The 14,687-nt window shown below is 44.4% G+C and overlaps 1 long non-coding RNA gene across 1 annotated transcript; it reads left to right on the plus strand.

Moving 5' to 3' along the window:
• Window positions 1-572: 572 nt before the first annotated feature.
• Window positions 573-10,405, plus strand: LOC142487273 (uncharacterized). The gene is made up of 3 exons (XR_012799180.1): window positions 573-635; window positions 10,036-10,196; window positions 10,361-10,405. It is a non-coding gene; the product is annotated as an uncharacterized LOC142487273 (long non-coding RNA).
• Window positions 10,406-14,687: the final 4,282 nt, after the last annotated feature.

Genomic DNA, 14,687 nt, shown 5'->3' on the forward strand with positions numbered 1-14,687 from the left:
ACGCACCGCCCCACCGACGCGCACGCATGACACACTGCACTGACCGTAACAATAAGCAACGGGCACAGCCAATACGGTTTCACACACGCATGTCGGTTGGGGGCGGGGCTTGCATCGGTAAACCTTTTTAAGGACGCCTTGGGACATGACCACGGTCCCACGTCATATGTGGGCGACACTTTATTTTTATATGTTGAATGCTAAACAATGAGGTGTGTGTGTGTTACAGTTAGTGTAACATGTTGAAATGATACTTTAAAAGCGATAATAATCAAGGATTTAGGACTCCGTCACCAATGTGTACTAATGGTTCGTCATGTAGTATATTGTTATAGGAAATAATATCTTTGTGCATGCTACATGTAAGCCTGTCTGCAATGTTAAGCTGTATCCACTCATTTGGCTAACAAATGGTGTATTTTGTTAATGTAGACATATATAATTTGAGTAAAGGCATAACGAAATTTGTATTTACCATTCTTGTAGAAGTCAAAACTGATTTAGCTGCAACTGCTCGCTGCAGGAAGGCACAACAGTATCAGCCATGATTGAGGCAACCGTTGAATCCTGAACACACATCTCCATGAGGGCGTCATATGGATCTGCAGTAGCTTCTTCAAACAAGACGTCCGGAGGTACGTACAGTTGTTGGTTGTTTTCCCATCCACATTGGTATTGCCCATATAAGTTTGGATACATATCATAGTAGTTACAGTACCGACACACTTTATTGCAGTGTGGTCGGTACCGCAAGCCAGGAGATTTCCCGGCTTGCTAGTGGCCGCCCCTCGGCGTGCCGCGCGTCATAGACGCGCGGTCACGCGTCTTCGGGAGCGTGCGCCCCCTGCACACACGTCCAGGGGCTCCCCGAGGGAGCCCTGGTGTCCCGCGATCGCGGGACAGCGGCAGGGGGTTCCGGGGGACCCGGCGGACCCGGCAGCGGTAGGGAGAGCGCCCCGATCGGAGGGCGCTCTTCCGCTGCTTCGGCGCGCGCCCGTCACACTCGGGCGCGCGCCAGGCTACTGCTGCGGCCAAGAACGGGCAAATGCTCGAATAAACTTGGCCGCAGCAGTATGTCTATCTTGCATCTGGTCTGGCTGAATGGAGGGTGCAGGTATATCAGCAGACGCAGCAGTCGGTGCGGCTTCAGTGTCACTAGTATTAGGCAAAAATATGCTATTTAACAGAAGATATGTTCCATGTTCCATGGTAAGTTTAAATGATGGCGCAACATGCCAGCATCCATATCGTTGATCTAGCCAATCATGGACACACTGAAAACATTCATTTGCAGATAAAGTGAATCGTACCAAAGTTTTAACATTTCGTTGTATGTCAGGTTGTTGGTAGTATGGATATTTCTTTTTGATCAAGTCATAGATTTTGGCCACGTTTGCACTTTTCGCTGGCGTTGATTCGATTGCTTCATAAATCATAAATTTGTATGATTTACGTGGATGGCTGTGCAATGTGGAAGCTGCTGCCATTTCTTCTGTCCAAGTGTACGTTGTGTGAAGTTGAACGCATACGGATGTCTGCTGAATGTGTGAATAGTTACATGTTATCTTCGCGGTTTCTTCCAAGGTTATAATACAACAAACGCCTAGGTTTTCTCCCACAAGAAATTTGTTACAATCATTGGCTGAAATTCTTTGGGTAAGATACTCTTTTCACAGGAATCGAAATTTTACTTTCGGCTTTGGATATCAACATGTGCAAAACAAGTAGACTCTTTTAATTACAATAACAATGTGTGTGAAATCATCTACAGTGCTATGCTGAACACATTTCTGGTTACACTTAGCTAGATGTAACCATACACACACATCTGTATGTTTGTCTCTTTTTCTGTTTTTCTCTCTGTCTGTTTATCTCTGTTTCTCTCTCTGTTTCTCTCTCTCTTTGACTCTCTCTGTTAGTCTCTCTTGATATATACATAGATATAGATATATATAAATAATTAGATATATATATTTATCTATATATAATTAACTATATATTGTGTGTAGATATATATATATGTATATAGATATGTAGATATATATATAGAGATAGATATATAGATATATATCTAGATATATCTATATCTATATATATATATATATATATATATATATATATATATATATATATATATATATATATATATATATATATAAATATTTATATATACACTGGCGACCAAATTTATTCTTACTTGGCTAGCTCCGCGAATTTCAGAGGACCCCGGTGATGTGCGGTTTTGTGTCGTTTTCTCCCGAGGTATATAGCGTTATATTCACGGCTGTGATTTAAGCATTTTATTCCCGCTGGCTGCAATACTGCAATGCCATGTAAAAACGCATGGGGGCGTTTGCGAGCTATTGTCTTTAAAGCTGTCCCCTATAACCCCTAACATACAGTACTGTACATTTTTATTCATAGTGTACATGTACAGGGGGTCTCTGGAGCTGAACCGCATTGGTTTCAGGTCGGGGGACCCCCTCCTCTCCGAGATACAGCCCCCTTTATGAGGTGCCGGTATCCCTCTGCGTTTAAAGGTCCCGATCACGTGACCGCGGCCTGTAAACAAAGCAGAGGGATACCGGCACCCCCTAAAGGGGCCTGTATCTCGGGGAGCAGGGGGTCCCCGGACCTAAAACCACAGCGGTTCTGCTCCGGAGACCCTCTGCACATCTACACTGTGAATAAAAAACATATATAAATAAAAACTCATTCCTTACCTTAGCGGCTATGTGCTATGGTAACGAAGCAGCATTTCTGTATTTTAATAATATTGTACAGTGAGCAGGGGGTTCCCTGAGCATTAAAATTAATGCTCAGGGACCCCCTGCTCCTGCACAATATTATTAAAAATACAGAAATGCTGCTTCATTACCTTAGCGTATAGCCGCTAAGGCAATGAAGGGGTTAACTCACCGTGCCACATGGCCGCCCTCACATGGTATGGAAGCCAATCAGAGCATGGGAACGCCATCCCTACTCTGATTGGCTCTAGTATACCATGTGACAGAGGCTTGGGGGGGAAAAGAATGTGACGTACTACAGCCAATCAGAGTAGGGATGGAGTTCCCACTCTCTGATTGGCTCTAGTACCATGTGAACAGCATTCAATGACGTCACATCCTTTTTCCCCCCAAGCCTCTGTCACATGGCATACTAGAGCCAATCAGAGTAGGGATGGAGTTCCCACGCTCTGATTGGCTACCATACCATGTGAGGGCAGCCATGTGCCTTTTCATGACGTCACCTTAAAGGCAATTGAAGCATAGCAATTCTGATTGGCTGTGCTTTCATTCCCTTTAAGTGACGTCATCATTTTTTTTTTGTCGGCCAAAACACATGGTTTTCACGGCCCAATCAGGACCGTGGGAACCATGACGAAAAATGTGACGTCATAGGCCTTTAAAAGCCTATGTCGTCTCATTTTGAAGCCAGACGCCGCGGAGGAAGGACCTCCGGCCAAGAAAGAAGACCAGGGCGTGGCCGCAGACGGGGAGAAGACCCCGCCCCGCCCCGCTGGAAGGAGATAGAAGAAAGAAGAATACAGATGAAGATGGATTACAAATAGAAGACCCGTGGATTGATTTGGATTTTTAGTTAAATGTTTTTTTTTAATGGTTTATTATTTTATGGGTTCCTGATCATGGATTGGTTCGTGAGTAAGCTGCGCAACGGGAATCGGTGGGGGCAAGTAATGGTAAGTGAACTAAAGAAATGTATTTTATTTAACTTGTTAATTTTTTTAAAAGGTTTTTTAACATGTGTATATTTTTTTTGTGGTATATAATTTCTTGCCACTGTATGTATGTATGTATATATGTCTCGAGAGTCATATATACACACAGGGTAAGAAATGATGTTGTTTTAAAAGCTTGATTTGATGTGTTTTAAAATAATTTGTCTATGCTGCTATGCTTTATTGTGTGTTTAAAATATTTTAAAATTAGATAGATGTAATCGTTGGTATTGTATTGTGTGTTGCCTTGGTTTTAAAGGTTGTATTCTGGTCGGTACTGTATTTTTTCACAGGCTAAATTGTTCTGCTCCAGGTGTGAATTAGTTCATTGTTTCATTGTTCAGGATGGAGTGTGAATTGTTTAGGGATGTAAATAATGATTGCTAATTGATTTTTGTTTACTTGGTTGATTCATTTGAGAAGTGATGTTGTTTTAATAGCTTGATTTGATGTGTTTTAAAATAATTTGTCTATGCTGCTATGCTTTATTGTGTGTTTAAAATATTTTAAAATTAGATAGATGTAATCGTTGGTATTGTATTGTGTGTTGCCTTGGTTTTAAAGGTTGTATTCTGGTCGGTACTGTATTTTTTCACAGGCTAAATTGTTCTGCTCCAGGTGTGAATTAGTTAATTGTTTCATTGTTCAGGATGGAGTGTGAATTGTTTAGGGATGTAAATAATGATTGCTAATTGATTTTTGTTTACTTGGTTGATTCATTTGAGAAGTGATGTTGTTTTAATAGCTTGATTTGATGTGTTTTAAATTAATTTGTCTATGCTGCTATGCTTTATTGTGAGTTTAAAGTATTTTAAAATTAGATAGATATATTCCTTGGTATTGTATTGTGTGTTTGAGGGAGGTCAGCGATAGCCTTGGTTTTAAAGGTTGGATTTTGGTTGGTACTTATATTTTTTCACAGGCTAAATTGTTCTGCTCCAGGCGTGAATTAGTTAATTGTTTCATTGTTCAGGATGGAGTGTGAATTGTTTAGGGATGTAAATAATGATTGCTAATTGATTTTTGTTTACTTGGTTGATTCATTTGAAAAATGTATATGGTGCATAGATTTTATGCATCATTTATATTGGAATGTAAGGTGTTTCATTGGCTTGTGATGATATAGATTGTGAGATCAGTTAGGATTATTAAAGGAAATTGATTTTAATGTAGTGTCTGTATGGAGCAGTGTTTGGTTGTAGGACAGTATAGTTTTGATAACCCTTCTACATTTATTTGTATTTTGGTGCATCGTGTGTATATATACTGTGTATATATATATATATATATATATATATATATATATATATATATATATATATATATATACTGTATATATATATACAGAGATATATATATATATATATATATATATATATATATATATATATATATATATATATACAGTATATATATATATATATATATGATACGAACCAATCCAAAGACCAGTAAAGAGACAGCACACCGCACGGGGTTAATCCAAAAATCTATATTTTGGATTAACCCCGTGCGGTGTGCTGTCTCTTTACTGGTCTTTGGATTGGTTCGTATCATACTTATTTTCTATGGGACTAGCATCTGCTATTATAACCTTTTCTACTGCAGTGTGCTGACTGACCTTCATGTGTATATATATATATATATATATATATATATATATATATATATATATATATATATATATATATATATATAGTTGCATGATGAAGCCACTGTACAAATTCATGGTTGAAGGATGGGTATCGGGCCACTGTGGCTTAACCCCTTAATCACCTTTGCGGTTATTATCTGATAAGGTGTTTAAGGGGTTAATTGATATCTGAATGTAATTGCAATGTATTGGCTTTGTATTTGCTATGTATGTTGTGGGCAAGACAAGGATTTTGCTGGCGACGGACACTTCGTATTGATGAGGTCAGTAGTACTTTATTTATTTGTATATGCTAGTTAATGTTTTTAATAATGGGCAATTAATCTATTATCCATATCTGGATAATAGTTATTTTGCACATTATTGTACTGTAGGTGTTGGGGGGGAGGGTGTATGTATTGAATGTATAGGCCAGATTTATTTTTTTTACATTCAGGGTTGGTTCTGTGGTTCTGCGTGGGACCTCTGGAGACTACCTGCGGGTATCCTCGGGTATCCCAAGGGTATCAGGCTGGTGGTTCCACGGGTGACACATGTGGGGATGATGATGTGTGGTCCCACTTCTGTGGGGGCACCGCGGACCCGTAGTCTGCGGGGATGACGATGTGTGGTCCCACTTCTGTGGGGGCACCGCCGACCCGTAGGTGCGGGGATGATGATGTGTGGTCCCACTTCTGTGGGGGCACCGCGGACCCGTAGTGAGCACCTGTGAGTTCCTCAGACCCCTGAGGGTACCACCCAAGGCCCCGCAGACACCTGTGGGTCTGACCCGGGGCTCCCAGACATCCGCGGGCCTACCGTGGGGACCCAATTGTGGCCCACGGTGACCCAAGGAGACCACCTGGGGGCCATGGTGCTGGCAGGATCCACCAGCAGGCCTCCAGAACCTGTGTAAAAAGGGCTGCTGGTAAACTGTAGGTCTGTCCAGGTGCCCCGCCAGCCCAACGGGGACTCGCGTGGGGCTGCGTTATGAACCCTGTATGTAAAAGGATAAATCTTGTATTTATGGGGGGTCACAGGGGGTGGGTAATGTATTTAATAAATATAATGCTGTTTATTGTGGGTCACTGTACTGTTTTTATTGTGGGTACTGGGGGTGGGGGGGTGTTTCCCCAACGGTATGTGGGTAGGCCTCCCTTGTGGGTACTGGGTGGTTAGGCCACACGGGGGGGGGTTAGTGTGGGAGGGTATGTAGGCATCCCGAGTGGTGGGTGAGGGTGGGTTAACCCCTTAATGACTGTAGCGGTTAACAACCGCTACGGTGATTAAGGGGTTAGGGGACATTACTTTGTATGTTTTAATTTTTGTCTCTGTTTTGCAGAAAGCAGCGGAGGGGCCGTGGGTAGTGGGTAGTGGGTGTGGGTGTGGTTATTTACATGGGATCCCCCTCCCCACATTTACATACATGTGCACCTCATAAATGCACCTCATAAAGGGGGCTGTATCTCGGGGAGCAGGGGGTCCCCCGACCTGAAACCAACGCGGTTCAGCTCCGGAGACCCCCTGCACATCTACACTATAAATAAAAATGTGTTTCAAATGTATTTATTTATAGTCATTTATTTATTTAGATTTATTTATTTATTTTTTGGCGGCTGCTGTGTGTGAGTTTTTTTTATTGTGGGTAGTGGGAGTGGGTGAAGGGGGTATTAGCTCCAACTGTGGTTGTTTAGGGATTGCGGGGGGGTAGCGGGAGGGTTTAATTCCTTCATGACCGTAGCGGTATTAACTGCTACGGTCGTGAAGGGGTTAAGTGCACCCGCAACCCCCCCGCAAGTCCTAAACTCACACCAAGGGCCAAATACCCCCCTCACCCACCCCCGCTACCCACAATAAAGTGGGCACGGTGGGTTAACCCCTTCATTGCCTTAACGTCTATACGCTATGTTAATGAAGCAGCATTTCTGTATTTTTTATAATATTGTGCAGGAGCAGGAGGCCCCTGAGCATTAATTTCTGGCTCAGGGAACCCCCTGATCAATGTACAATATTATTAAAACACAGAAATGCTGCTTCATTACCATAGCACATAGCCGCTAAGGTAAAGAACGATTCTTTATTGATGTGTGTGTTTTATTTATACTGTACATGTGCAGAGGGTCTCCGGAGCAGAACCGCTGTGGTTTTAGGTCTGGGGACCCCCTGCTCCCCGAGATACAGGCCCCTTTAGGGGGTGCCGGTATCCCTCTGCTTTTTTTACAGGCCGCGGTCACGTGATCAGGACCTTTAAACGCAGAGGGATACCGGCACATCATAAAGGGGGCTGTATCTCGGGGAGCAGGGGGTCCCCCGACCTGAAACCAACGTGGTTCAGCTCCGGAGACCCCCTGCACATGTACACTTAGAATAAAAATATATTTTAAATAATTTTGAATGTGCCGATGTTTGCGCAGAGAGAGCAGCGGTTCTCTCTCTGCTGAAAACATATCTCGCCCCCGCCGGCCTACTGTATCATTGATGTGCTTATACAGTACTGTATGTGTACAGTACTGTATGTTAGGGGTTAAAGGGGTTGTTGTTATACAGTATATATATATATATGTATATATATATATATATATATATACTGCATTACAATTCATGAGTTTATGCCATCTGGCGGACACGCGATGCATTGCAGCCTAGTAAATCCTGAACCATTATTAATTAATACATCAACCGCGTGTCAGCCGGGCATGACCCCTGGCTGGGAAGGCAAAAGGAGCCCGGCATGCTCCGGGTGAAAAGTGTCACATTCCAGGAACATGCCAGGTGCAAGCCAGTGATTAGTAAGAATAAAGTCTGCCGCAGCAGTGTATATATATATATATATATATATATATATATATATATATATATTAAAAAATCACACTCAGTTGGCACACTGTAAACAATAGTAAGATGCTGATGCTTGTCCCATATGCACATGTAAAAAGTAGATTTTACCAGATTGGAGTCCGGAAAAAACGAGACAGCACACAGTCCAGTAGTTCCAATGAAGCTGTATTCAAAGTAACATGGCACAACCTCCAACGTTTCGGTCCACTCAACGTGACCTTCCTCAGGGATGTCCCTGAGGAAGGTCACGTTGAGTGGACCGAAACGTTGGAGGTGGTGCCATGTTACTTTGAATACAGCTTCATTGGAACTACTGGACTGTGTGCTGTCTCGTTTTTTCCGGACTCCAATCTGGTAAAATCTACTTTTTATATATATATATCTGTACATTGTACATTTATATATATATATATCTGTACATTGAAGGCCTTGTGTGCTAACAGGCCTTGTTGTAATTCTATTAACACTTAATTACAGTTTATAACATTACTGGGTGAGTATGTTTGAGGGCCTATTTGAGTCAGCTGTGTATAAGTTGTAGTTAACAGCAAACAAGGTCTCTTTTGAGCCATGAAGGCCTGTACTGTTAATTCTGATGATATATATATATTATATATAGAGTGCTAAATTAAAGCCATTCATGTGTGTAAGTAGGCCTTGTTGTAATCATTTTCAAAGTTAAATACAGGTGAGTGAATTATGGGCTGGATCATACTGATCCCATAATTTTAACAAGTGTCCTAAAATTTATATCTCATTAACACAAGGCCTGTTTGCGGACAACAGTGACAGATATATATCTGTGTGTGTGTGTGTGTGTGTGTGTATATATCCATAGAGATACAGAGAGACTACAGATATATTCATACACACTAACAGATCATACATGACACACTAACCAAAAATCATACATGATCACATGCCATCATTATGAACTATGAAAGAAGATTAAGGTAAGTAATGTGTTACAGAGTTAAGACACCAGAAAACACAACATCAAAATGTATGCAGTTATGTGGATAGTTACTTAAAGTTGTATGTCAATAATATTAGCATGCAATGACTATCTACATTACCAAACAAACCCACATACATCTAATCTTGAACAAGAGTTAAGTGAATGTCAGCTTCTATAAACATGGCAAGTGTGTAATGTTGTACCATTAATCAACTGATGATTAATACATAATCATATGTTATTAAATATGCCTTCATTCAGTCAGTGAACATTTCTAAACATTCATGTGTACAAGGACATACTTGAATATTAGCAAGCATCTGTACATGACCATACATACACTATGCATGAAATAGTCTGCAGTAAACACCACCAGGACACCAACACATTTAGTGAATGTGATTATTTATTTTTGTTTATCCTTTTGAGAGCGAGCCACAGGCCTGCTTGTTGGCTGTTGTGTTTGCCTTTTCCCTTTGCCAAGTACTTTGGCCTTAACTGTACGACTTGTACTGGCCTGTGGCAGTTCTGTGGCACTGGGTGTGGGCTGTGGCACTTGAGTGGCACTGGGTGTTGGCTGTGGCACTTCAGGGGCACTGGGTGTGGGCTGTGGCACTTCAGGGGCACTGGGTGTGGGCTGTGGCACTTCAGTGGCACTGGGTGTGGGCTGTGGCACTTGAGTGGCACTGGGTGTGGGCTTTTGCACTTCAGGGGCACTGGGTGTGGCCTGTGGCAGTTGTGAACCAGTTGCTAAACATTGCACGACTGAGGTTGGAGCAGTTTCTTGTTTTGATGTTTTAATCTTTTTCCAAAAGCTGGTTAGTAGTAATTGTTGGCCTAACTTTCTTTTTTGTGTCTCATTTGTAGGTGTCCGTTCCTGATTTTGAACAGATGTAAGCGGTTGGATGTTGACAGGGACCTGCACAGAACTTGCACCTACTGTACCGGTATCATCCACAACTGGGGAATGAAGAACTGATGACTCTGGAGAAAAAGTAGCAGCATGTAAAGATCCATCCTCAGATGGGGTAAAGTGGAATTGTTGTTCTCTTGCAGTAATTCTCAACTGATTAGCTTGGCTTAGATTCACAACTATTGCTTGTAATGTCCTGTTTACATTTTGTATTTCTTTAGGAACTTGGAAGATGACTCTTTCAATTTGTGACATTTGTGAAATTGTCCTTTCCTGCAGTGATATCATCCTTTCAAGCACTGACATCATTTCTGAATGGCGGCGATTTTCTTCACCCAAGATTCGTTCTTCAGAAGCTGCAATAGCTGAGTAGGTGTCACGAGCAGGAGGACTTGAATGCTGGGTTTATCCACGAGTGGGAACATCTTCATGGTCACTTGAGTGAATTTGTACTTGAGTGGCAACATCTGCTTCTACAAATAAAGAAAGACATTATAAACTGCCATGGAACTTTCACTTGTTTATCAATATAATGCGAGTTGTTCTCACAGTGTAATACATAACATGTTTCCATAAATTTTCATTTGTGTATAATTAAAAGTTTATGCTTGAAGTAACAATGATGTTTCCACTCAGTGTGAAAGAAGAATGAATGAAAGGTTGTTGTAACCTCACAACTCCTAGCTGATAGTTTACAACACACACAATACATGTTGTCATGAAAAACTACATCTTCTGTGACAATAACTGAAGTGAAGTTAATTACATGTGAAAGGCATTTACTCACACGACTACCAGTACCACTCACACCAGCATCACTCTTCCCATGCCTTGCGGCCATACCTCTAGCACTCACAAAGAGCAGAAAAGAAATTTAAAGCCAATCGCACTGAACACTTACAAAGTGAAAACAAGACAAAGATGTAAACAAAACAACACAGGACAAACCTCTCACAATACACCACAACTGTCTCAGTCAATATGAAATATGTAAATCGGCCAGCTCTGTGTGTGTCTCTCTCTCTCTCTCACTCTCAACAACACAGAGAATGAATAAAAATACACGCTGCCTTTAAATGGGCCGCTCAATCCAAAACATGCTTGCTTCGGCAGATTCAGCAAGAAGTTTCATTGGGGAACCTAACACCACCTCGCCATGCACGCCGATACACCTGTGTGTGATCGGCAAATCATCGGCAGAGTGGGAGCAAATGTTTTCGGCTTGATTCGGAAGGGATTCGGAACTTATTGCATACAGAGAGGGAAAATCGCCAGAATCATGCCGATAAGGTACCCTTGGCGATTGCACTTTTTCGGCGCTTACTGCATAGAGCCCACAGTCTTTTAGGGTTAATTATACGAATAACCGGATCATACAAAGCATTACGTTGTTTAACTCAGGCTTCTGCCTGCTTTATTTTCATCCCAGTAAGGGACTGCAGCTTTAACAGGTGTAGGCAGGAGGCGCTCAGATATTAACCCTCAGCGGTTTACTCATATGACTGTTATAATATTTCACACACTGTCATTTTGAGAAACAAAAATAAATCATATAAAGAAATCCTATCCCATTCAGGGATCTAACTACACAGCAGAATCAGCCTCTCTAACTGCTGCTGGGACAACTAACCTGGTTCCCCAGCGTAAAACAATGCCCTGTCATTTAGGGTCACTAGATAAAGCATACAGCAGGGCTGCACAACATACGGCCCGCGGGCCGCATGCGGCCAGCTGGGGCACCCCGTGCGGCCCGCAATGGACCCCCTTCAACCCCCCTTCTTTACACCCCATTCTTTACCCCCCGTCCTTCCCTGGTAGGGAAAGGACGTGTTCCAGTAGGAGCGCGCTCCAGCAGTGTCTGTGTGCGGGACTGCGTGCTCTCACCTAACCACCTCACCTCCTCACCCCTCACTCCTCACTCCTCCAACACGGAGACGCGCTCTAGTAGTGTAGTGCGACCCGGAACTTCCGTGTCTGCTGCTAGTGCACTCATATCTCGCGCTTCCCTGCCGCCGCCGCAGGTAAGTAGGGGCTGCTGACATGGGAGGGGGGCTGCGGGGCTGCTGACATGGGAGGGGGGCTGCGGGGCTGCTGACATGGGAGGGGGGCTGCTGACAAGGGTGGGGGGCTGCTGACATGGGAGGGGGTGGGGGCTGCTGACATGGTAGGGGGGCTGCTGACATGGGTGGGGGGCTGCTGACATGGGAGGGTGTGGGGGGCAGCTGACATGGGAGGGGGGAGGGGTGCTTCTGACATTGGTGGGGGGCTGCTGACATGGGTGGGGGGCTGCTGACATGGGTGGGGGGCTGCTGACATGGGAGGGGTGGGGGGCTGCTGACATGGGAGGGGTGGGGGCTGCTGACATGGGAAGGAGTGGGGGCTGTTGACATGGGAGGGGGTGGGGGGCTGCTGACATGGAATGGGCTGGGGGGCTGCTGACATGGAATGAGCTGGGGGGGCTGCTGACATACAGTATGGGGGGCTGCTGAAATGGAAGGGGCTGGGGGGGACTGCTGAAATGGAATGGACTGGGGGGGGCTACTGAAATGGGCTGGGGGGCTGCTGCTATGGGCTGTGGGGCCCAACTCTGTTTTCCTTGTGAGGGGGGAGAGTGGTGTGCGTTGCAGGGGGGGTGGGGAGGGGGAGGGTGATGTGAGTTGCACGGGGGGAGAGTGATGTGAGTTTCAGGGGGGAGAGTGATGTGAGTTTCAGGGGGGGGAGTGATGTGAGTTGCAGGGGGAGTGCTGTGAGGTGCAAGGGGGGAGTGAGTGGCAGGGGGGAGAGTAATGTGAGTTTCAGGGGGGGAGTGATGTGATTTGCAGGGGGGGGGGGTGATGTGAGGTGCAGGGGGGGAGTGATGTGAGGTGCAGGGGGAGTGATGTGAGGTGCAAGGGGGAGTGATGTGAGGTGCAGGGGGGGAGTGATGTGAGGTGCAGGGGGGGAGTGATGTGAGGTGCAGGGGGGGGAGTGAGGTGAGTTTCAGGGGGGGGTGATGTGAGTTGCGGGTGGGAGTGCTGTGAGGTGCAGGGGGGAGTGCTGTGAGGTGCAGGGGGGAGTGAGTTGCAGGGGGGAGAGTGATGTGAGTTTCAGGGGGGGAGTGATGTGAGGTGCAGGGGGGGAGTGATGTGAGGTGCAGGGGGGGGAGTGATGTGAGGTGCAGGGGGGAGTGATGTGAGGTGCCGGGGGAGTGATGTGAGGTGCAGGGGGAGTGATGTGAGGTGCAGTGGGGGGAGTGATGTGATGTGAGGTGCAGGGGGGGAGAGTGATGTGAGGGGCAGGGGGGGGTGATGTGAGGTGCAGGGGGGGAGTGATGTGAGGTGCAGGGGGGGAGTGATGTGAGGTGCAGGGGGGGTGATGTGAGGTGCAGGGGGGAGTGATGTGAGGTGCAGTGGGGGGAGTGATGTGATGTGAGGTGCAGGGGGGGAGAATGATGTGAGGTGCAGGGGGGGTGGGATGTGTGTGGTGTGCAGGGGGTTATTGTGTGTTTGATGTGAGGGGGAGTATTATGTGTGTGGGTTAGGGGGAGAGATGGGGGTATGAGAGATAGATGGGGAGTATCACAAAGGTTGATAGTGAGGGGTTCTGGGGGAGAGATGAGGATGATAATGAAGGGTGCTGGTGGTGATATGAGGATGATGATGAGTGGTGCTGGGGGAGATATCTGAGGATGATGAGAGGTGCTGGAGGAGAAATGATGATGATGATGATGATGATGATGATTTTACCCGTGCGGCCCAATTTTTTTTTCTTTGGAGCAGTTCGGCCCTTCTCACTTTACGAGTTGTGCAGGCCTGGCATACAGTCTTTTAGATACAGCAATAAACATTTGTTTGTCTTATCTGTTCATGGTGGGAACTCGGTCCCAAGTGTCCAAGTGTCCAAGGGGATACATACTTTATTATTCTGGATTTAACCCTAGATATCCCTGAACCCTTCACCACCCGATATATGTGTTTTAAGTGTTTTTATAATAGTTTTGAGTATGTGTTACTGCGCCGAATTTTGCTTAATATTAAAGTATTTATTGTTTTTTGCCTATGGGCATTTTTAGTGGTAATTGTCCTCCTACAGTGCTGGGAGCAGTTACTTAATGGTACCCTTTAGAGCCTATTCTACCTTATCTTGGTTGGGTATTTGAACCCTAATTATTGTTGTGCAGTAAACTGGGATCTTTTTTAGGAGAACCTCTGTCTCCTTATATGTTTATAACTCAGGCTTCTGCGTGCTTTATTTTCATCCCAGTAAGGGACTGCAGCTTTAACAAGTGTAGACAGGAGGCGCTCAGATATTAACCTTCAGCGGTTTACTCATATCACTGTTACAATATTTCACACACTGTCATTTTGATAAACAAAAATACATCATACTGTATAAAGAAATCCTATTCCATTCAGGGATCTAACTACACAGCAGAATCAGCCTCTCTAATTGCTGCTGGGCCAACTAACCTGGTTCCCCAGCTTAAAACAATGCCCTCTCATTTAGGGTCACTAGATACAGCATACAGTCTTTTAGATACAGCAATAAACGTTTGTTTGACTTATCTGTTCGTGGTGGGAACTCGGTCCCAAGTGTCCAGGCAAATCCTCTGGTACTGCGATATTTG

The sequence above is a fragment of the Ascaphus truei genome, chromosome 2 (genome assembly GCF_040206685.1).
Source record: "Ascaphus truei isolate aAscTru1 chromosome 2, aAscTru1.hap1, whole genome shotgun sequence".
NCBI lineage: Eukaryota > Metazoa > Chordata > Amphibia > Anura > Ascaphidae > Ascaphus > Ascaphus truei.